Source organism: Mauremys mutica, chromosome 4 (genome assembly GCF_020497125.1).
Source record: "Mauremys mutica isolate MM-2020 ecotype Southern chromosome 4, ASM2049712v1, whole genome shotgun sequence".
Lineage (NCBI taxonomy): Eukaryota > Metazoa > Chordata > Testudines > Geoemydidae > Mauremys > Mauremys mutica.
In genome coordinates, this window is record NC_059075.1 from 88,896,517 (window position 1) to 88,920,264 (window position 23,748).

The 23,748-nt window shown below is 39.1% G+C and overlaps 1 long non-coding RNA gene across 1 annotated transcript in view; it reads left to right on the forward strand.

Moving 5' to 3' along the window:
• LOC123370382 overlaps positions 1–20,622 on the forward strand; it is a 28,784-nt gene extending 8,162 nt beyond the window's left edge. Inside the window, exons 2-3 of the long non-coding RNA XR_006579394.1 lie at positions 4,118–4,180; positions 20,196–20,622. This is a non-coding gene — a long non-coding RNA (uncharacterized LOC123370382). The remainder of the gene's footprint in view (positions 1–4,117; positions 4,181–20,195) is intronic.
• The last annotated feature ends 3,126 nt before the right edge of the window (positions 20,623–23,748 follow it).

A 23,748-nucleotide genomic window follows, 5' to 3' on the forward strand; every position in this document is an offset into this window, starting at 1 on the left:
CATACTACCCGCCCGGATCGGCGGGTAGCAATCGACTTCTCGGAGTTCGATATATCGCGTCTCATCTAGACGCGATATATCGAACTCCGAACGCGCTCCTGTCGACTCCGGAACTCCACCACCACGAACGGCGGTGGCGGAGTCGACGGGGGAGCCGCGGACATTGATCCCGCGCCATGAGGACGGGTAAGTAGTTTGAACTAAGGTAGTTCGACTTCAGCCACGCTATTCACGTAGCTGAAGTTGCGTACCTTAGTTCGACTCCCCCCCCACAGTGTAGACCAGGCCTCTGTGTGCAAACACATAATAAGAGTTTACAATCTAAACAGACAAGACTGACAAAGGTATGGTGAAAGGTAGTGTTACTATCTCCAGTGTACAGAGAGAGTGAATGGCTTGTCACTCCATAAAGGATCCTAAATTCACCTAAACCTTGACAAAAAAACCAAACCTGTCAGTTATCAGAGAAGAGTCTGACAAACTACTGAATTACATGAAAATCAGCTTAAGAAAACATAAAATCAGTGCCAGCTCTCACTATTTCATTGCAAATCATTTGATATTTGGTGAGAATGTCAGCTTTTATTTTAAATTTTTAAAGGGCTTAATTTTAAAATTAAGTAAATTTTTAGCCCTTAGGGTTGCAGAAAAACATTTGAAAATGTGATCCAACTGCACCCAAGAGATCCAAAAGCCAGAAAGCTAATAATCCCTCCCCCCCAAAATTACTGTTTTTTAAAGAATCTCTTGACTGTTTGAGATCTGACTTTAGCTTTTTGAACACGAGGGCTGGCAGTTTAGATACAAGTAATGTTGTTTTGCTTTGGGTGGAGCACATCTTAATAGAAAGATTTCTCATGGACGTCTGCCCTCAGCCTCAATTCTCATTCACAATTATAAACATTCCAGTGGCAACTATAGCAAAGCTTAGTCATAAAAGTGATTCTAGGATAGTATTTGCCAGTATTTGTTCAAAAGCCAAATGTCAGATCTCAAAAGCCATTATACTTTTAAAATAATTGGGGGGGCGGGGGGTTAGTAGCCTTCTGGCTTCTGAATCTCTAGGGTGAACTCAGATCACATTTCCAAGTTTTTCTCTGCAACCCGAAGGACTAAAAAATTACTTTTATTTTTAAATGAAAGCTGACATTCTCTCATAATCATTTGAGTTCCGGACCTGAGGCTTTAAGAAAACCACCAAATATCAAGAGATTTGCAATTAAATAGTGAGAGCTGGCACTGATTTTGTATATTCTTCAACTCATTTTAATATAATTCAGTAGCTGAAAACAAGGAAGAGAGTCAGTTCAATGTAACCAACCAGATCTCTCTGAAATTGTCGGTAAACATTCCCTGGACCTCAGTTCAAGAACCTCTGCTCTAAAAATTCCTAAATTTCCTCTAGTTTTCCTGCTAGCATGCCTCAAGATTTTTCATGTGTGAGACACCATGTGCAATGCTACCACACTTGACATTTGTAATTAAAATAGTCACCCTATCATGTTAAAAATAAAAGGAAAAATTCATGGTTACTCACTGTATGCCTGAGGTCAATAGAAAAGCTCCCCCTTGATTTCAGTGGTCCTTGGCACACGTCTTATGTGAACTCATGAAATTTTTTTGAAATGAGATGTGACAATGCTGTTGATAAAAGCCCTTTTTATATGCACAGCAAAATGACAGTGTTTCCAGATAATGATGGCTTAGTTAACACCATGTAATTCATATTGAATTACACATTATGGCCACTTTAACAAGACGTGAATTTGACATTACTGATATAACTACAATGAATCTCATAGGAATAACTAGTCACTTTTTAAAAAATGTTAAAATGTCAACCATTAAAAATAACAAAGACGGGAAGCCAAACACTTTAGTATTTTATCAGTTAGCAGGATGAAATATGCAGGAAACCAGACTTAGCTTCTGCAATTTTCCATATACCTTGTTTTGTAAATTTACTCAACAGCATTCTGATTTTAGGTTGCTTAAAATAAAATAAGTTGCTTAAAATGAAATATGTTTTATATACTAGTGTATGCAAGCAAGTAATTTACCACTACATCAAACACTGTGTAATTGCACTTTCTAATGTACCCACAGCAAAAAGATAATTGCTGTATTGTGATTTTGTGCCACTCTTCCTGGCAACCTTCAATTCCATCTGATTTGCTGTTGATATACAATTAATTATTTAAATTTAAGTCTTCACCCATGAGTTTGTGGTCTGTATGATATAGCATCTAAAATTAAATACACTGGACTTTTGTCCTTGACTATGGTCTATCCAGATATGACAAAGGAATTACCATACAGGTTTGTTTTACCAAGACATTATTTACCTCAGTTCTATTACTTACTTTAAGTGAATGCAAAAGTGTTCTCTTCTATTATCTACTATTCCATATTCTTATAGTCGCACATGGCAGAATTTTTTTATAGTTTCCTTTTTAAACAACTGGTTATTTAATTCACACAATGAGAAAACAATTATTTAAGCAGTTTTCATAGTAAAAAACATTGTCAGCAGGCAATTATGGTGTGATGTGCATCTAAACAGAATGGTTCCACATTTCAGTTAGTTGTCACACATATTGGTTAATTCTACCTTACATTGGCAGGTCTGAGGTTGAGAGGTATGACTAAGAAAATTTGTCCTTCCCTCTTCCAGATCGTTATAGTCCTCAAAAATGGAGTCTTTCAGTCAGCCAATCACATTTCTGCAAAAGAGAAATAGGAGAGCAAATTCATTAGCTAAAGGAAGAGATTATTTTTAGGAGAAAGTATTGCAGGGGGAAGAAATGATTATTCTTTTATTTTGTCAAATTTAAGTTCATAAATCAATTTTAAAATGGTTTTTGTTGAGATCCAGTAAGTTTCTCGAGGAATCAAGAAATCTCAGGAATGTGACAGTTTGATCTACCAGAACAGTAAATACACCTCTACCCCGATATAACGTGACCCGATATAAAATGAATTCGGATATAACGTGGTAAAGCAGTGCTCTGGGGAGGGCGGGGCTGCGCGCTCTGGCGCATGAAAGCAAGTTCAATATAACATGGTTTCACCTATAACACGGTAAGATTTTTTGGCTCCTGAGGACAGCATTATATTGGGGGTACAGGTGTACAATAATACTTTGCATTTAAAGTAGACCTTCTCTACAAATCTTGATTGCAAACATTCTTATTGATCATTTATATTATGGTAGCACCTAGTGGCTTCAACAAGATCTGAGCCTCATTATGATAGGCACTGTACAGACATAGAAAATGACAGTCCCTACCACTCATAGTCCCTTTCTGAGATAAAGTATCATCAATCACATTCTACAGATAGGAGGTGAAATCCTGGCCTGACTGAAGTCAGTAGGACTTATGCCATTGGCTTCAATGGAGCCAGGCTTTCACGCAGGGAAATGAAGGCAGAAAAAAGGTTATTTGATTTGCCTCCCCAACGTGAGACAGGAAAATCCTGTCAGCGCCAAAAATTGAGAACCTGATCACTGAGGTTCAGTGGAAAGACTTTCAGTGAGTACAGTGAACTTTAGATCTGATCTAGAATCTAGATCTATAAATTCCCAGTCCAGTGCTAAAGCCCAAAGACTATTCATCTTCTTGAAGAGGCAGATTTACTAGTTCATAAATGCAATGATAAGCTCTCTTTTATCACCAATGCAATTTAAAAAAAAAATTCAAAGGTGTTTGTCTTTACTCAAGATATAAAGAAAAATATTTTAAAACTATCTCCAAATGGAACACATGATTTTTTTTAAATGATGAATGTATTTATGATGTATTTGATTGTAGCTAATGAATACACTCATGTTGCCCCTTTGGGATAGCTTTGAAATTCAGACCATTTGTTAATTGCATGAAATGTAAGCGTGTCACACATCGTATACACTGGATAACACTCTTAATCCAGTGAAGAATGTAGTTCTACACTAGTCTAATAATTTGTTTGCTATATTCATAATAGTATTCATCTTCCTTTGTTAAGATGTCTGTTTTCCAACCCAGTGGCCTTATTCTAGTATCTCAACTCTAGCAAATTGGATTAAGGTAGGTTTTATGATACTATGAAACTTATATTCTGTTCTACTCCCTTGCAGCTTTCTCTGTTATGTGCTGAGTGTGGGAAGTTCACAAACCACAACAAATTGAGGCATATCAAGGTAAAATGAATAATACATGAGATTAAAAATTTCAGTTCTAATTTTTAAAAAAAAAGATCAGTTGACATTTTAAAAAAAAATCTTTAGCATGGCATAAGGTTGGGAATAAAGTGGGATACATTTTAGTTGTTGTTTTTTATTTGTAAGGGAGACTATTTTAAAATAAAACAAACATACCACATACCTTTAAATAAATCTTATTGATGGTCAATAAGCTTTTTTTACATATTTTATGAGTATAAAAAACAGCAAAGCACCAGCATGTGGAGCTTGATCCTGCTTCATTGACATCCTTGGGAGTTTCGCCATTGACTTCAGTGAAAGTAGGCTCAAGTACCCATTAGTAGGGGATTAAGTAGGAGACAGTCAGACAGCCTCTATGGCAGGTGTAGTCAATTATTTTTTGTCAAGTTCCAAATTTCTTGGGCAAGGTATAGTCAACATCCAGTCTCCAGAGAAAATTATTAAAAAAAATAATGATAATAAATAAATAAAAATATTTCAGGGTCTATTCAAAAGCATCTGGTGTACAGATTTGTCCTGTGGTCTACCTATTGACAACCCCCCTGCTCTGGAGTATATGTATAAAGATTGATTCTACAGGAAGAACTTGCCTGGGGACTAGTTCAACATTGTGGAATGAACTCCCCCAGGATCTAAGGACAATTACAAACCACACCACCTTCTGCTCTAAGTGCTAGGCACATTACTTTGACCTTGTCTCCTCCAACATAATACACAATACGAAAAAACAAAAAAACAAAAACAAACTTCCTCCCACCAACACCAACAAAAAAAAAAGGCCCTACTAAAACAAGACATTCCATTGTACATACTTCTCCCCCCCCCCGGGGGCAAGGATGAGAGGGCAAACATATGACAGAAGTTAGTCACATTGCTTAATATACTACTGGAAGGCACTCAGGGACTACAGTGAGAAACGTGGTATAAGAACCTGTATAGAATAGAATAGTACCTCACTAATTCCCCATGCATCGAAACCATATACATGTAGGAGGTGTACGACTATCTGGCAGGCTCAGCATATCTCATGTCAGGTGCTGTGAGATTAATGTGTCTGACACAAAGGATATCACTAAGGTCCTGTTTCCAGAGAACACAAAAATTCAATCTGGGATTCACCTGTGACTGTCATAGGGGGAAAGTGTTACCTTATGAATTATTCATAGTGAAACTGAGAAAATCCTCTACCCTTGAGCAGATTTTGTTAGTTAGCACTTTTCATCTCTAGCCTTCACAGCAAAATCCCAAGTCGAACTTTTATGCTCCCTGAAATATGCTTAAGGAATTCCCCTCTTCTCACTGCAAAAGCTGTTTTCAGAGTGATAGCATGGAAGGAAGGAGGAGAAAAGAAATGGAGGGGCAAGGAAAAGAAAAACTGAAGACAATTAAAAGAAGAAAAAATATCATTAAGGAAAGTCCTGCTCTTGTGAATCAGGGAAATCAAGGAGAAAAATCAAGGAGAAAAGGTCTCTACTTCAGCCTAAATTTCTCTTTACACAGCAAATCCACTGTATGAATAACTGGAAATTTGAATAAATATAATATTTAGCTAGCATTTTTCACATGAGGATCTCAAAGAGCTTTACTAACCCTCCTTGTCCCCTAGGAATTATTACCGTATAACCACTTCAGAGATGAGTCAATTCAAGTCCTAAAATTTTGCACATGCAATTGCCATGACTATGACTGCAAAATGAGTATTTGCACATATAAATGGCCAGTTAAGTATTTAACTTCTTGTTTTCAGTACAAAAGCCTGATTTGCACAGGATATGCAGGATTTTTATGGATTTTAAGGATTTTGATGTATGCAGTGGAGCATGCAGAATTAAAAAATCAGATCCTTTATGAATTACCTATAATTACGAAGTTAGTCATTGCTGGGACAAGAACTCCAAAGTCTTGAATCCTAGTGATTTGCTCTAGCCTCTAGACAACATTATTGAGTTCATTCTAGATATCTGTGCCTTTGTACTCTTCATATCCAATTCTTATTTTTTCACATTTATGTATTCTCTTAATAATCACAACAAGGTGACCATTTAAACAAGTTTAATTTTAATTTATTATAGGTAGCTATCACATTACGGGCCCCTTATTTATGTTTGGAAGACAGGGTTTGCTTATATGAATTTTTTAATTAAGAGAAACATATAGAGACAGATGTGACGTTACACCTCATATTCTTCATAGAAATATTGTTATGATATGAATATGGTATATCTAAGATATGTTTTATGCAAGATGAGTCATGTGAGGTATCATTGAAAAGGTTATGATCTACTAAATGTGTTTATCCAATTTGTATGCATGTATCATTTCTGTATCTGAAGTTAGGAATATTGACTATGTAACAATTACAACTGTGTGTGTAGTTGGGGGAACACTCACCAGACAGTAGGCAATCAGCCTGAATGGGCCATTTAAGAAGGACAATAGCTTTGAAGATACTAATCTCCCATCTTCCTGAGGAGCTTCCTGGGATGTTGCTTTGACACTGCAGGGTCACCTAAAGATGTCACCTGGTGCGGAGTACCACCTTGGACACGGCTGGTATTTTTCTACTGGAAACAAAGGATTCCCACCTTATGTAAATCCTACTTAAGGCTGGGAAGTGAGTCAATCAGGGCTCTTCTCCATTGCCTCCCTGCCCAAGAAGGAAGACTACTGAAAGCACCTGAAGTGACAAAGGAACTAAGTGGGGGAAAGGCAAAGGCTGAGTCCAGGCTGAGACAGGGGTCTAGTCTGTACAGAGAAATAACTTGAACTCTAAACTGCAGAAACTCTGCAACCTGCCAAAAACAAAAACAACAGTTAGGGTGAGAAATTACATTTTGTAACCTGTTTCTTTAGTGAATTACGCTCAGGTTGCGTGTTTTGTTTTATTTGTTCAGTAATTTGCTTTGTTCTGTTTGCTATCCCTTATAATCACTTAAAATTTACCTTTTGTAGTTAATAAACATATTTCTTGTTTATTCCAAAACCCAGTTTGTGCAATTCAGATTGGGGGAGGGGAGGGGCAACTGTGCATCTCTCCCTCCACATTGAGGGAGGGGGTGACTTTTATGAGTTTATGTTGTACAGATCTCTCTATACAGTGCAAGGCAATATTATTTTGGGGTTTACACTCCAGATGGTGTGTGCACCAGAGTGCTGGCCATTGCCCTAGCTGAATCCTCCTACACAGAGCTGATTTCTGTCTGTGTCTGCAGCTGGCTGTGGCTTTGCTTGGGTGTGTGCTGGAAAGGGGCTTGAGGGCCTGGCACAGCAACCCAGTGCAAGTGAAACTCAGGCTGATAGGGCAAGTGTGCTCAGTGGACCCCAGCACATCCGGTGGCACTCTGATAGGGGGGGTCCCATAACAACAGAGTTAAGACAAAGCTCAGTTTTACTATAAGTAAAGGGTGTTAGGCAGCTTACACAGCCTGAACACTCCCAGAAAGAGACATTGAAATGCAAAATACAGGACATTAAATATTGAATACTAAAGTTAAATATAAAATATAAACAAAGCTAAAGGGGACAAAATAAGGGCTAAAACAAGACCAAGAAAGAAAGAGCGCAAGATCCACCAGTAGTTGAAAGCCAGCACTGGGCATCTCTTTCACAGCCAATGTAGTCATCTCAGGCAGGGCTCAATGAGAGGAAAACAAGAGGAAGTGGGTCCATAGGAGTTTCTTATAAAAGGAACATGCAGTACTGGCACTAGACATAAGCAGGTTAAGCAATTGCTTAGGGCCCCAAGCAGCTCAAGGAGGCCCCCTATTCAGTTTTTTAGTATGTGTTGTGCTTGGGGGAGCTCCCCAAAAATATTCCTGCTTAGGCCCCCAGTGGGCTAGGACCACTGATAGTAGGTGAAATCCTGGCCCCATTGAAGTCAATGGGAGTTTTACCATTGACTTTGGTGGGGCCAGAATTCCACCCAGTATCTTTAAGACACTGTTAGACATGTGCGTAGAAAACTATACACCAACTATAAGGAAAAGAAGCAAAGACAATAGAAATTACTGAAGGATCAGAAGAAAAAAGATCTGAAAGTGATTTGTCACTTAGACATTTTATTAATAGTATCTAGTCAGCTTTTGAGTCAATTATTATATAGCAGTGTTTCCCAAACTTGGGACGCCGCTTGTTTAGGAAAAGTCCCTGGTGGGCCGGGCCAGTTTGTTTACCTGCCATGTCTGCAGGTCTGGCTGATCGCGGCTCCCACTGGCCACGGTTCACTGCTCCAGGCCAATAGGAGCTGCTGGAAGCGGTGGCCAGTATGTCCCTCTGCCCGCGCCACTTCCAGCAGCCCCCATTGGCCTGGAGCAGCAAACTGCAGCCAGTGGGATCCACAACCAGCCGAACTGTGGACACGGCAGGTAAACAAACTGGCCCGGCCTGCCAGGGGCTTTCCCTACACAAGCAGCATCCCACGTTTGGGAAACACTGCTATATAGTAACTGGCAAGGTCATTACCCTCCCCTAAATAATGATATTGCATTTTACTGTTCTTTCTTTCCAACACCAAATTCCAAAATGTTAGTACCAGCCTATCTAGGAAAGTCTCTATTTCCCAATAAGCAGATGCTAGCACTTCATCAAACCCCAAGACTCATCTATGGAATGCTTAAAAATGTGATTTCAGGGCAACCTGAGATGTAAATGAAATGCCTTTTTATTATAAGTTTCATATGCACCGTGAATCAAATTATAGAATTCCATTGCTTGTCCAAAACTTTTAGCAAGTTCCCTGATGTAGTTACCTTTGCCATAGAAAAGAAGTAACTTGTCCACTTATACATTTCCAGTAAGGTTCTCTGAGCAAGATGTCCAGAATAAGACACTTTTATTAGTAGTATTATGCCATAAGTAAGGCTATGATTTTGTCACGGGGGTCACAAAAGTCACGGAATCCATGACTTCCGGAGCCCTCTGTGACTTGAACCCATGGCACTTGGGAGCTGCAGAGTCCCCCAGCCACCTGTGGTGCCCCAGAGCTCAGAGCTGCTGTGGACAGCGAGGGCGCCCCAGAGCTCTGAGCTCTGTGCAGTGGAGGGACCCCACAGCTCTGTGCCAGGGCCCCTAGTGGTGGTGTGGGGACCCTGCAGATCCCCATTTTGTCATGCATTTTTTTAGTAAAAGTCACAGATAGGTCACAGGCTTCCACGAATTTTTCTTTATTGCCCATGACCGGTCCATGATTTTTACTAAAACTATACGTGACAAAATCTTAGCCTTAGCCATAAGAAATCCATTGCAGGGAAGAAGAAAAAAAGTCAGCCAATTTTGCCCTTACTGTAACTGCTATGGTCCTGACCCTGCATTCCTTGTGCATTCAGATTGGAGCCAATGGTAATCTATGGGAATTCTGAATGTGCAGTCATTGCAAGACTGGAACCTATGAGATTTCTAAAGTGATAAAGAGCATTTGGGGTAAACATTTACAGCAAGTCTATCACAGTCTATCACAGCAGAATCTATTGCAAAGTACAGCAGTAATTATGTTAATTATTGTAATAATAATTAGACATGGAAATCTATAATTTACTGCCATTCCTGTACAGCTTTTGCTAAAATCTGAAACTAGATTTGGAACTGGACCCAGTCAATGTTTTGGAAATGCCACAACAAACTATTCTATTCTTCTGTTACCTCCACATCTTCCAGAGCAGAAAGGCCTGATCCCAGGCCCACGGAAATCAGTGGTGAAGAAAGGATTATTTAGCTTAAAGAATAATTTTCACAAGAAATTTAAACATGAGAGTGGGGAAAGGAGCATGGATGGATGACAATTAAAATCACAGGAGAGGGAAATGATTGGTGATTAGCTATTATACAGGTTTGAAGAAAAAGATTTCTGAAGTAGAATGAAGTTAAAAGTGGACCATTGACCACTCTGTGTGGGGGAGACCACTGATGAACCATTTTATTGATTTCTCTATTTTTCTCTTCTTATTGCTGTTTATTATTTGTATTGTGGTAGTGCCAAGGGGCCTCAGTCATGGATTAGGGCTGCCTCGTGTAAGGCACTGTATACACATAACAAAAAGACGGCCCCTGAAACAAAGAACTGACAAGCTACTCTCCCTTTCACCATCCTCTCTCATTTATTGCCTTACCATCTCCTATACCTAAACAGGTTGCTGTCTTCCCTTATCTTCTCCCTCTTATTTGTTCCAGCCCATCTCCTTAAAGAGGAAGGATGATTCAGTGGTTAGGGACATCAGAGACCCAACTTCTATTCCCTGTTCTGCCAGAGACCTCCTGTATGACTTTGGGCAAGTCACTTAATGTCTGTACCTCAGTTCCTCATCAGGAAAATAGGGATAATAACACTTCTCTACTTCACAGGAGCATTCTGAGGGCAAATACACGAAAGATTGTGAGATCCCTCTAAGTACCATAAATAGCTCGTTGTCATTAGCTATTAACTCACTCTATTTCTTTAATTTTCAAATACAGCCTCTCAAATTAGAGTCAGAATATTTTTTGTCTGTGTGTCCAGTCTTCTTGCACAAAACCTTATCATACAATACAGAGGTGGTTTGCACACACAGAAACTTGGACAAACTTTTGGGATTCTGGAACTGGGTGACACGTGTGTGTGTGTGTGTAAAATTATGACAAAAAGTGACTTATTTCCCCCAACCCAACCAGCTCTATAAAAAGAATTGCAAATACAGTTGCAGAGATCAGTATTTGGCCCTTTTGAAAATATACCCATTTCCCCTGGTCTATGTACCACATTTGAAAATCATATGGAAACACAGAGCTGTTTGAATGTGACTTTTTCTTTACTTATTAGACTAGAGAGAGCTGTCAGTTGTTTAACATCCCTACTATAATCACATCAGCCTCATCTTGTGAAATGTGAGAATCAATTACTTCTCTTAATAGAAAGCTTTAATTTAGGTTCTTCTGTTATTAAGTGCTAGATTTTCCTAGAGAATTTTGGATAATATATATTTTTAAATGGTACTTGAGTTAAAACATATCTATTGATGGGATTTAAAGAACAGACCCCAAACTATTTCAAAGCAAGCAGGCAAATCAGTATTTTCCTCCCCACTGGCTGCTATAAATGGCTGAAATCCTGAACCATGGTAAATAAGCACAGATATACCACTTAATGAATTAAGTTAATCAGCCAGCCAATTCCTGGTGGACTCTCCTCTTCTCACTTATAGCAGCTTAAATGTCAAACATGTAGTAAATGCCGTGAATGAGAAAAAATAAACATCTAGGTTCCTTTTTAAAAAAACAAAAACATTTAGTTTCTCTTTAGAGCAGTTTGGTTATTCCCGTTCAATGTTTTTTATACAATGCATCACTGATGGCTACATTCAGTAAGGCTTCTTTCCTCAAATAAAAGTGATGTAAGACAAAAGAGACAAATGTAACTGAAACAGCTGAACAGTTCCATCCTTCTAGGAAATATACAACCATATTGAATTTTCTTCTTGATTTTTATGCACTCAGCACTAGAGTTATTTGTAATTTTTTGTGCAGAATTTTCCCCCATAAAATTATCTTTTTTCCAGAAACAGAACTTTTCATGAAAATAAGTTGATGGCCTCAAAACGGTCTGGTTTTTGTAATGTTTTCTGCAACATTTTTACTGATATTTTCATCAAAATTGTTTGTAAATCATTATTGACATTATTTTATCAAAACTCACATTTTATTACTGAAAACAGAATTTCTCAGTATACAAAACATTTTGATAATGATTTTGGTAAGAATTTTGGTAAAATTAATATGAAAAACTTCATAAAAAATTGAAAACTGTGTCCATTTCAAATCCCATGAACTACAAAAAAAGTCAAAACTGTTTGCAAAGTCATTTATCTGTTTTGGAGTTGTAACTGGCTGACAACACGTTTTTTAAAAGGAACAGATTAAAAAATATGTCTGCACTAGGCACCATAAACAGTCCCCTCATGTAGCCCACATTCAAACTCTCCTGAGGAAGAATCCATAGATTAGCAGTTCACATTTACTTGGCAAGATACCATGCTCTGAAGGTCAATAAACTCAGGCTCTTGCAGATCACCAAGACAGCACATTCCAGGTGCAGGGATCCTCCAGTGAAAACACCCTGCACTGTCAGTCCATATGAGTGCACAACTAGAAACGGTCAAGCAGAAGCATCTTGCTGGTCTTAGCCATTGAGAAAATTACATGGCAGATGGTCTCTGAGGTAGCCAGATCCCAAACAATAAAGGGCATTGCTGATTAAAACCAACATCCTGAATTGCACATAGAAGCCAGTGAGATATCAGCATACTTCAAGGAGCTCAGGTGCAATATGCACAGACTGACCTGCTTAGTTAAGATGGCATACTAAATTAACTGAAGCTTCCTAATGATCTTTGTGGTATGTAGGAATTGGGCAGTATTCCTTTACACAGTTTATGAACTCTCTCGTGGTCCTCACTGTCTTCTGTGTTTCAGAAGCTACCAGAACTGGGCCAGAGCAGCAGCATATATATTACAGCTGGTCAGAAAAAGGAATTTCTGTCCTGCGGGAATACCAACATTTCAGAATTCATTTTACTTCCCAATTGGAATGAAACATCAGAATTTTTCATGGAATGGCACCAATTCATTTTGTAATAAAAAGTTTAGTCAAAATTAACACATTCTCGTGAAACATTTAGATATTGACAAAACCGTATTTTCTGATGGAAATCTGTTCAGTTGAATTTTTTTTTTTACAAACTCTAATATTTATCTAGTGAGGCCTTCACACTGTATAAAGTTAGTAAACAATTATTTGGACCTCACTTTGCTGATCGTATTGTTCCTTCATATTGCGTTTGTTACATAAAGAGCAAAAGACAACAGTCTCCCTGGGCAGTGCCAAGTACACTATGTTGCAGCACTCCAACCCAGAGTGAACAGAGGTACGGATGACTGACTGTGATGAGCCGAGGAAAGGCTGCAATCTCTTAGCAAAAGGTTTGTGTGCAGTTAGCTACCTGGGGAACAAAGATGAGGGAGTAGAAAATAATGAAGAGGACACATCAATGACATGGAGTGATTTGGATCACTTAGTAATCTGGGCATAATCAAACAGCATGTATTTCAATATAGCCAAGTGTAAAGTCCTATATTATCTAGGAACAAAAAACATAGGCCATACTTACAGGACGGGGGACTCTTTGGAAGCAGTAACTGAAAAAGACTTGGGAGAGTTGGTGGATAATCAGCTGAATATGAACTCAGTGTTTAGTGCTTGACCACTCTTGGAATGCTTATTTCTGGTGTCCACAATTCAGGATGGATGTTGAAAAACGGGAAAGGTTCAGAAAAGACAAACAAAAGGAGCTCAATCTAGATGATTTATCAAAAATTAAGATATTACCTGATCACAGTCTTTAAGTACCCACCTGGGGAGAAAAAATCAATAATAAAAGGAACTTCAATTGAACAGCCAAGGTAAAACAAGATCCAATGGCTTGAGGTTGAAGCTAGAGAAATTCAGACTAGAAATAAATCTCTCATTTTTTAACAATGAGGGTAAATTAACCACTGGAGCAACTTACTAAGGGTTGTGGTGGATTCTCTTTCTGTGGTGGAAATTATAAAATCAAGAGGGGAGGGATAGCTCAGTGGTTTGAGCATTGGCCTGCTAAACCCAGGGTTGTGAGTTCAATCCTTGAAGAGGCCATTTAGGGATCGGGGCAAAAATCTGTCAGGGGATTGGTCCTGCTTTGAGCAGTGGGTTGGACTAGATGACCTCCTGAGGTCCTTTCCAACCCTGATATTCTAAGACTGGATGTTTTTCTAAAGATAAGCATTAGTTAAACCACAGCTATTGGACTTGAAACAGAAAACAGGGAAGTCCTATGGCCTGATTTATGCAGCTCAGACTAGGTGATCATGTAGTCCTTTCTGGCCTTAAAAACTGTGAATCCATGAATCCAAAAGCAGATGGGGATCAAAAAGTACCTGTAAAGTTGTGGAACTCTTTGGCAAGGACTGGACATATTTCACCAACAAATAAGGAAGTCACAATCCCCTCTAGTTTCTTAGCTCTGATTCACCTCCATCTTACCCATATTAAACATCAGCCAGTTGGCTTTCATGCATCTTCTTTCCTTGGCTGGGGATTTGGAAAGCAAAGAAACAACATCAACTGAATTCAGTGAAAATGAAACAGGGATAAAACATCACCATATTGGCGGGTGGCACTGCAGCCCAAATGCCTCCTGATCTCCTCTAGTAGCCTTACATACACATTGATGATAGAATGGGATACTGTAGGATTCTCCATGAGAGGCCAATCATGAGCAGTTACCAAATACCAACCTCTAAGATCTTTCAGAAAAGAAGGAATGGAGCCATTGAACAATGATCCCAATCACCCCATCACGTTCCATGAACAGATCAGCAACAACTCATGGTTAACATCATCAAAGGCCACCGATAGTACTAATAAAACTACCTTTCTTCTATTGCCAGAAGGACAATATTGACCACAGATGTTAATATCTATTGGGGTCTGCATCATACACTGTCCTGGACCCAAATTACTAAGGACCTTTGAACTCAAAGGAATTTAGATGAAGTCAAGACTGAATCATGACAAACTTCTCAAAAAATGTTCCCCAGGCGGGAAAGTCATAGACAGGAAGTACCTGTCAAAATCATTGTCACATGCTGGCTATATTAGCAAGTCCCTAATCTCTTATTTAAGGGTAGTTGGCCTCTTGTTGTCCTAGGAGGCAGCATTAACAATACTCATCAATAAAAAACCGTCCTATATTATGTTGTCATACAATAATGGCCACCAACTTGTGATAATGCTATTATAAAGCAAAGTATTCTGGGCCACTAATGTAGGTTTTATTTTCTGTTTTAAATAAGGGCAGGGACTTATAAAATAAAAACATCATCAATGAAACAGCAACAAAACTGGCTTTCCAGAGCCATTCAGCATTTACAAGCTACATTATACTATGCCTCCATCTCTCTCTGTAGAGTCTTGATGTTCCCATAGACCAGACTTTATTAACCCATAGTGACAACCAACAGATTTTTAAAAGGGATACAAATATATAGTATCATAGGAGTGATTGACGTGAATGAGTTGAGCAGTAGCACACTTAAACAGACACACAATCTGCCATTCATTCTAGATGTCACTACAGCATTGTCCCACCACACATGAAATCATGAATGTATTGAACTTAGGGAACTATAGCCAGTGATATAATGAGATGGAGGTCACTACTTCCCCATCTCTGAAGACCTGGGTTCTTTTAAACCCTGGCTTAGGTTTTGACTGAAATTCAGATTTTCCCAGCTCTACAACAAAAAATGGCAACCTCGGCTCAAGAGAAATACAGTTTTGGGATGGCAGAGATTTTTTTTTAAGTTAGCACTAAGGTACATTGGTTGACCTGGGGAGTGAAATTTGAATTATTTGTTCACAAAGCTTAACACTTCACTTACCAATTTCAAAACAGTAGTTTTGCACTATCCCCCTATATCTGCAGAAAAACAGCTGGAAACAAATACCAATCAAAATACAAAACTTGTGAAAGCACATAAAAGAGCTTACATACGTGTCTGCTCTCTCTTTATTAATATAGCTAGATCACTTTCACTAACATATGATTAATTTATCAAAACAACATATCTGACAAGATTATAATGAAAATGTTCACAGACCCTTAAACTGATCTATATTTTTAATGCACCTTACATGTTTATAAACAAATATAACCCTACATGATGTGGCTGGTAATACTGGATCAGCTATTCATAAGAGAACACACCAGAATGAACAGATAATTTTTCAAAAGAAGAATTTCAGAGATTTAAAGTTTTATGATCAGAATCTTCCTGATTTTCATACCTCACTATCCATCTGCATGTGGGTTAGCTTCTGGAGCAAAGTTGCAATCCCTCTCATTGAAAGTTCAGCCATTGAAATGATTTTTAAATGATACAGTGCTAAGTGAAAAACAAAGCTGCAAGACTTTGGGAGTGAGTCACCTATGAATCTTCAGTGGGTTTTTGATTAAAATTATTGAAAAAGGTGTCACATCCTCCTGTTTGCATTATTCCAGGAATGAGCAATTCAAAGAAAAGCCTGCGACTTCAGATACAATTATCGTGTTTTGTTGCAATGAAATATTATTTCCATACAGTAAGAGTTAATGGTAAACACTTGCATTTGTCCCAATACAATAAATACAGCATGAGCTTGCATCCGAAGAAGTGGGTATTCACCCACGAAAGCTCATGCTGCAAAACGTCTGTTAGTCTATAAGGTGCCACATGATTCTTTGCTCCTTCTACAGAACCAGACTAACACGGCTACCCCTCTGAAGCATGAGCTTGATTATGCCAAGCCTTGCGTAGGTGCACAGTGTCGGTGGGCAGGCAGATAAGTGCATAAGGTGTCTTTTCACCTCTGTACATGCTCCAAAGCATGCAAGGATCGGGGAGTCTAGCACCATCAGCAGAGCCAAACCCCCAAAGATGGAGAGCTGTGGGGCGGCCATGTTCCTACCTGCCACTCACACACTGGCCTCTACTGCTGGGTTTGTAGAGGGAACAACATGATGGTCCCTTCTAACCTTAAAGTCTATGAATCTTGTAAAAGGGACCTCAACCATCAGGTCTGGTGCCTTCTCTCACATCTGTCCCCAGCTGAAAGCTTCAGTCTGCCCTGTGCTATTTATTAGGGCTTTTCTTGTCCATGGGGTCATGACAGCTATCAGTCTGAATGATGAATTGTGATAATTCAACAGAGTCCAGAGCTGACCATTCAGAATTAGTTCTTGCTGCCAGCTGTTGGAATCTTGATCTGTTTAAATATTCCTTGAATCAGTATCTTGCTGTGTGATATTTTGTTGCTTCTACCGGCCCCAGGTACAGAGGCTTGCAAAGTACACTTCCCTTTGCTCAATCCAAGTGAGAGCCAATGTAGAACCATGAATCATATGAAGCAGCAAAGAATCCTGTGGCACCTTATAGACTAACAGACGTTTTGCAGCATGAGCTTTCGTGGGTGAATACCCACTTCTTCAGATGCCATGAATCATATGGCATTGCTTTGTTAGTATGTATGATGCATTCATATATAAAAACTGACACAGTGCAGCATTAGCATAAAACTCCTTTTATTAACAGCATTATCCCTGTAGTATTATGCTCATTAGGATAGTATAAATCCAGCACATGCAGATACATTAGCAATATTGTTGCCATGGGAATAAAATGACCTACAACACTATATGATTCATGCTTCAGTAGCAGTATTGATACTTACCCCGCCTCCTGCTATCAAGATTACTAGGTTCAGACTCCAGCAATACATGTAAGTAAATAATGTTAAGTGTCGTTTCTTATATTATTGAAGAGTGTCTGACTTCCCTTTAAGAGCGTAGCTATGACTTTTATCCACTTTATTTCATTTCTTGTAGTGGTGGGTAATTGGAAACAGGAACAAATAGTAGATTTGTTTTATTTTTTAATGTCTTTATCATGACAGTCACTTTATTTTAACATCATCTTTTGACATGAGGTCATTGTGCTGACTGTTACAGAAAAGTGCCTTATGAAGGAGCAATTACCCAGAGTAAATGGATTTCTGAGAAGATTCAAAAGAGAAAGATAACAACAAAGAGCGAGATGTACATTAGTGAAATAAAGCTAAAATCAAATAAGGATTAGAAGAAGCTGAATGATCCTCAAATAATGCAGTATTCCAACTGCTTAATTAAAAAATGGTTTTCATCCCCAAGAGATTGTGCTGCGTTACAGCTCAGCTGTAGTAGGCACAAAGTAGCATAGCACAATGGGGGCCTAGTACACTAGATTCCCCTAGGTATAATTCTAATACAAATACAAATAAACTGTAATTATAACAGTGGCAGAAAACATACAAGTCATTCAGCCATGTATTCTGACCCTTTGAAAATGCATGCACTGTGTTTGGGTAGGAATGAAGGCCCTGATCCTGCATGATGGATTGCATGGTTAGACCACATGAAGTCAAAGGGCTCCATGACAACCCAGGACTCTACCTATGTTGTGCTTATTGCAGGATCCAGATCTAAGTTATGAATGTGTTATAACAGGGATCATATGTTAACAAGTCACAATACATAGAGCCTGCATTCTAATATCGGAACTATTTTAGCTTGATATATAGATTTTTCCTAGTGAAACAGTAGATGATGTCACCCTTAAATTACTGCAGAAGCCTCAAAGACCTATTGGATGAATCATAATGTATATCGAGTATTTATTGTAATTTCATAGATTCAAAGGTGATCAGGGTTGGAAAGTTTATTTCTGATAGTCTAAATCTAATCCTTGCATTGGACAGGATATTCCACTTATATTACCTCACCAGAATTTTGTCACATTTCTACTGGTGAAGTGTTGGTTATGTCACTATGCAGTTTATTAACATACATAGTAACAAAATACATGTTTGTTTAAAACAAGAAAGAGAAGTGGTTTTCTGTTTAAAGAGAGAGGTTATCATCCCTTTGTAGTTAATTTTCATTAGAACAGTCATAGTGTATAATCCATCTCCTGTGAGCTTAGATACAGGCCAAATCCAATTCACTTTACCATTGACTGAGACTAACTCAGATACTGCATGTCCTGGCTTGGTTTGTATGAGCAAGCGATGCTGTTGCACTTCAGTGGCTGGACTACAGAGACAATAAGAGACTTAAAACTTCAGTTAGTTAAAGAAGTTTCCCAATAGGTAAAATGGCAGAGGCCTGTGATTTTGGAGCTGAAGAACAAGAATTCTCAGCTCTCTATATATGTAAGAGAGAGAGAGATTTATATAGAAAATGCATTTTGTGGCATGTAGAACATGAATTCCTTACAAAGCAAGAGGCAGCATTTGGGGCCACAGCCTATTCATACTGAAGTCAGAGTTTGCCACTGACTGCTTTGGGAGTAAGCCAGGGCCTTTGGCCCATAGTTAAATGCGGAGCATTTGAAGGCCCAGTCTTGTAGGCTTCCCAACCAGACCAGGTCTTCCTATTGAACAAAATAGCTTGATTGTGAAGGCTGCGATTAAAGTCCAAACCCAGCCTAAGGAATAAGCTGTAATGTCTGTGATCTCATTTCAGCTGTCAAACTGTTGCACAAGACGAAGACAAACAATTCCTCAAGCAAGCTCCATGACATGGACTCTGATTAGGAATGTCCCTGAAAGAGTGTTAGACGTTACTGTTGTTACAAGAAAGTAGCACTTGGCAGATTCTGCTTCATAGGTCTGGGCACTGGTTCTGCAATGAGCTCCATGGAAGAGGGCCCCTGTGTACATGCAGGATTCATTGCAGGATCAGTGCCTTAATTTGTTATTGGAATCAATAAGACCGTAGGGCACGCAACATCCTGTAGGACATGGGGTGAAATCCTGGGCCCATTGAAGGCTGCTCTTTAATTCAGTGTCTTCCTTTGTGCATAATTGCCATTATTTTAGACTGGGTGGTGATCTTATATTCAGAAAGTGTGTGTATTATATATCTAAAACTAAGGTTTTGTAAATAAGTTGCTCTCTGTAAATAAGTTCAGAGATCCACATTTAAGGAGGCAGTTATTCAAACACCACAAAATCCTGACAACAGTAAACCAAGATCACTCTGTTTGATACACAGCTCAAGGCCTCAGTACACGTATGTGTGTTAATCCTAGTGGAATCGTGTACATTCACAGTTTGAACAACACGTTACAGATTCGCTAGGAATTGGAAAGCATTGTTCAAAAATGAATTTCTGACTACAAATAGCTTCGCTGCATCAGCTGGTGTCCTTGGAGTTTGTCAATTGATGAGAAGAGAGGAGAAGAAAAACACTTATTCTTCTCTCGGGGGGAAATTCTCCAACGGAGTTCTAAGCAGGCATATGAGAAAATGTAAAACACACAATAGTGGCATATGCGTAACTACATCTCATTATCAGTGTGAAAAAATAAAGAGGAAATTACAGAGGCTGACCCTGTTATTATTGTATTACAGTAGTATCCGGACAGCCCAACCAACCTGGGGCCCAATTGCACAAAGCACTAGACTGGCATATGAATTTTGGATATCAGCGCAAGCCGAATCTGCTCAGCACCTCCCAGGCAGCACACCGCACCCTGCAAGCCCGGTTCCTATTGTTTGCCCTAAAGTGCCATATGAAACTGATTGAATGCTGTTTGCTGATCTCAATTTTTCAACAGCAAGATTAAAATGAGGCTTCAAAATGAAAAGGTATTTAGTCAAAATCAATTATAGTTTATGAAAACAGCACTTCCAAATCTGTTGCCATTACCAGTAATGGGGTGAGAGGGAGAGAGGAACAGACTTTTGTTTATTACTATCCACTGTCATTTTAGATCTCCTAACCACATATTTTGTGGATTGTCTTATTTGTCCTCTTGCCCCCTCCCACTTTGCCAGTCTAAACCACTACTCTCGAGACCTTAGGATTACTCTTTTTCTTCTAGAATATATTTGAAATGGATGTCTTTGAAACCTACAATACCTTTTCGTGCCCAAAATCACATGGAAGATCACTGGTCTCTTCAGAGCCGTAACAAGGAATTTTTGCGCCCAAGGGCAGCTCCAGGCTCTTCAGCGGCGGGTCCCTGAGTCCTTGTTGGAGAGAAGGACCCGCCGCAGAATTGCCACTGAAGAATGAATGAAGCGGTGGTGGCAATTCGGTGGCAGGTCCTTCCCTCCGAGAGGGACTCAGGGATCCGTCGCCAAAGAAGCGGTGGCAGTAGAGCTGCCGCCGAAAGCACCGCCAATCGCGGGAGAGCTGCACCCGTCTGCTTTGCGCGCCCGAGGCAAGTGCCTCACTTGCCTCACCCTTGTTACAGTACTGGGTCTCTTAAAAGATAATTTCATCCTTTATTGATCTTCCCAGGTTTTAGTGAAGACATAACATGAATATCTTAGCTTAAAATCTACCTATTTCAAAATTAGCAAACATTCAGTCTCTAAAGACAACTTACCAGATTTTCAGTCACTTGATTCCCATACATAAATCTTTTCCCACCCAACTTTCAGGAGGCCTCCCTAAATTAACCCCTACAGCTTTCATTTCAAATTTGAAATCTAACCCCTTTACTGATGTATCCTGGTCTAGTGAAACAGTACACTCTCTCAGGAACTCTAAAATAAGAAATTCAATTTTAGCTGTTTCTGTCTCCAAAAATGATCTTTCTAAAAATAAAGAATGTGTATACACAGGAAAAAAGATTCTTTCATAACATTGATTATGACATTGTGTGTAGAAGCCTTTCAATTAATTAAAGCAAAGACTTTGAGTTCTGTGGGGCTGTAATGTTAAGGAAATTAATTTGTATATTATTAATAAACACTTCACTCAATATTTACAATTTTAAATGTCTTCTGTAATTTAGACTCACTTGCACTCTGACCACTAGATGGACTGTCATTCTATGCGCTTCATTAAACTTACATACAGTATTTATTTCCATAAAAAAATAGCCTAAACCACAGTGCACAATTTCCTACACATAGACAAAGGGTAAATGTTTCAAAAATGACTACCTAACTCAGCAACCTATGTCCCATTTTAAAAAACACCTAAGTCACTTAGGAACCTAAGCCCTATTGACTTCCATGAAAATTCTCCACCTATAGTACTTCTTGGCACAGCTCTCTCAGTGTAGGATCAGGAAAATGGAGAAACTCATCAAGAAAGATTTATTTACCTTTGTTGGCATGTCTCTATCACATCCTAATCCCACCTGCCTACAGAAGGCCTGAGTAGCAAAATATGAATCTATTAAGGTGCTTATTCGGGCCCCAGTACTGAAATACCTGAGCATCTTAATATCTTTATTAATCTCACAGCATCCCTGGGATGAGAAACTGAGGGAGCAAGTGACTAAGTGCCTTGCCCATGGTCAGACAGGGAGTCTGCAGTGGAACATTGAATAGAATCTGGGACTCTGAGTTCCCGACTAACACCTTAACCACCCTGTCTCACCAGATCTAAACCTCCCCAAACTGTAGGAGCATTCAGATTAAGGATTTTAGCTTTGGACCATCTTTACAGATAATATTGGAAGTTTCTGCTTGGAGTAGATGCACAGGAGTATTTGGTTCTTTATACCTACCTGATCATCACTTTTATTTTTTTTCCCCCAACAGGCAGAGATATAGCATTCTCCATGATTGGATGTCTGTTGCAGGAAAGAGTAGTGAATGACTACTATAATACTTAGTCCTGCCATGAGTGCAGGGGACTGGACTATATGACCTCTCGAGATCCCTTCCAGTCCTATGATTATATGATTCTATGACCAACATCACTGCTATCCTTTCTTACCTGTAGGCCAAGTGAGGGCAAAATCCCAGCACATTTCCATATCCAATCATCTAGGTAACATTTAGAAAAAAAGAAGGAAAAAAAACAAACAGAGCCACCAGTGCAAAGATCCACAACCTCTGTCACAGCTGCAGGAGACTGTTGAGCCCAACTTTTGGAGAAATGCTTTCAAATCTCCAAATCCTCAGTTGGATCCCAAAATGTAGCCAATGCCCATGTTTTCCAACATACACAACATTTATTGTGATGTTTCCTTTCAAGTGTCCACTAATTGTCAGTCCTTTTTGAAGTAGTGACTAATAAGCAGCAGCAATCAACATGAATTAATTTGATATTAAGGTGACTCTTGAGTGGGTCTCTGGAGGTGTAGCCTGCAGATTTAGCAACAAGGCATTAAAAAAAAGCATACGTATTTTTAAAATCAATGAGGCATCCCATATTGTCTGCTCATTACACCACTCAAAATATTATTTCAACATATGCCACTAGATTCAACTTTACTTTTAAAGAAGCAGTGTTATTTTGAACAGGAATTTCTCCAGGCTTCAGAATTTATCTTAGGCCATGTCTACACTTACCAGAGAGCAAAGCTGCTGTAATCGATGCTGCAGGGGTCGATTTAGCAGGTCTAGTGAAGACCCAGTAAATTGATGGCAGCACGCTCTCCAGTTGACTCCAGTACTCCACCGAAATGAGAAGAGTAAGGTAAATCGATGGGAGAGTGACTCCCATCGACACAGCGTAGTGTAGACGCCGCGGTAAATCACCCTAAACTACATTGACTCCAGTTATGTTGTTCACATAGTTGAAGTAGCATAACTTACATTGACTTATTGCAGTAGTGTAGACAAGGCCTTAGAAACCTTTCTTGTGCTATGAGATATTGATTCAGTGCACTGGGATCACTTTATGTTGTCAAGCGGAAAACTTAGGAGCAGTGCACTTTTCTTTGAACAGACCACCCATATGTGAATTTGGATTGCATGATACCAAAAGAGGTCATAGCAGGTTACCAGGACATTGGTGAAATCTGGTGCCTTTTATTTATTTGTGAAGCATAATGTGATCCTTCTCAGGAGGAGTTCTGAGATGCTTTTCAGTATCTTAGTTTGGCTCAAATGCATTAAAATGCAAATAAAAATCATTTTAAAGAGCTGTTCACTTACACAGTGCTAAGAATAAGTTTATATAGAAGAGCTCAACCTAACAAACTTAAAGGGTCAG